The sequence below is a fragment of the Theropithecus gelada genome, chromosome 9, assembly GCF_003255815.1.
Source record: "Theropithecus gelada isolate Dixy chromosome 9, Tgel_1.0, whole genome shotgun sequence".
NCBI lineage: Eukaryota > Metazoa > Chordata > Mammalia > Primates > Cercopithecidae > Theropithecus > Theropithecus gelada.
In genome coordinates this window covers 14,075,036-14,076,498 of record NC_037677.1, presented here as the reverse complement: position 1 = coordinate 14,076,498, position 1,463 = coordinate 14,075,036, and the positions used below count along the sequence as shown (strand labels likewise).

The following is a 1,463-nucleotide window of genomic DNA, read 5'->3' as shown; positions in this document are numbered from 1 at the left end:
TTCACTTACCATTTCCTTGTGACCTAGCTTCAGATTTGGACTTTTTTCTCCTTCTTTGTTTAGCCACCCTTGTCAGTTTCATGTCATGTGCCAAGGCATGACAAGATAGTGTTTGTAGCCATCTAGGGGGAGAGGATAGTTTCTGGCTGCTGTGAATTGCTGGGGGCAGTCAAGAGGTTGTTTTTTAGCTAGGATTTTTGCACAAGTACAGCAGGAATCCCTTGCATGTGCCCAGTAGAAGCAGAATATTGTATTTCATGAACATTAAGATACTAGGGTCCTCTTTTCCAGCTAGAACCATGGAGGGTGTTGAAGAGAAGAAAAAGAAGGTTCCTGCTATGCCAGAAACCCTTAAGAAAAAGTGAAGGAATTTCGCAGAGCCGAAGATCAAGCGCCTGAGAAAGAAGTCTGCCCAAAAGATGCTTCGAAAGGCAAGGAGGAAGCTTAAGGTCTATGAAAAAGCAAAGCACTATCACAAGGAGTGTCAGCAGATGGACAGAACTGAAATTCGAATGGCGAGGTTGGCAAGAAAAGCTGGCAACGTCTATGTACCTGCAGAACCCAAATTGGCATTTGTTGTCAGGATCAGAGATATCAATGGTGTGAGCCCAAAGGTCTGAAAGGTGTTGCAGCTTCTTTGCCTTCGTCAAATCTTCAATGGAACCTTTGTGAAGCTCAACAAGGCTTCAATGAACATGCTGAGGATTGTGGAACCATATATTGCATGGGAGTACCCAAATTGTAGAACCATATATTGCATGGGAGTACCCAAATTAGTAAATGAAGTGATCTACAAGCGTGGTTATGGCAAAATCAGTAAGGGAATTGCTTTGACAGGTAACACGTTGATTGCTGTGTCTCTTAATAAATATGGCATCATTTGCATGGAGGATCTGATTCATGAGATCTATACTGTCAAAAGTCCTTCAAAGAAGCAAGTGACTTCCTGTGGCCCTTCAAATTATCTTCTCCAGGAGGTAGAAAGAAGAAAAAGACCACCCATTTTGTAGAAGGTGGAGATGCTGGCAACAGGGAGGACCAGATTAACAGTCTTATTAGAAGAATGAACTAAGGTGTCTACCATGATTATTTTTCTAATCTGGTCAGTTAAGAAACAGTACGGGCTCTCAAACTGAAAAAAAAAAAAAAGATACTAGGAAATTTGGTAAGTTAAGAGTATATTAAGGAGTATGTCAGTCCTGCCCTTTGGAATTCTGAAACTTTTTCTGTTTTTTTTTTTTTTTTTTTTTTTTTTTCTTTTTGAAATGGAGTCTGGCTCTGTCACCCAGGCTGGAGTGCAGTGGCGCAATCTCCATTCACTGCAACCTCCACCTCCCGGATTCAAATGATTCTCCTGCCTCAGCCTCCCGAGTAGCTGGGATTACAGGCAACCACCACCAAGCCCAACTAATTTTTGTATTTTTAGTAGAGATGGGGGTTTCACCATGTTGTCCAGGTTGGTC

At 42.0% G+C, this 1,463-nt stretch overlaps 1 pseudogene; it reads left to right on the top strand.

Annotated features, from left to right (window-relative positions):
- The first annotated feature begins 299 nt into the window (after window positions 1–299).
- On the top strand, window positions 300–1,072 carry LOC112631977 (annotated as a pseudogene).
- Window positions 1,073–1,463: the final 391 nt, after the last annotated feature.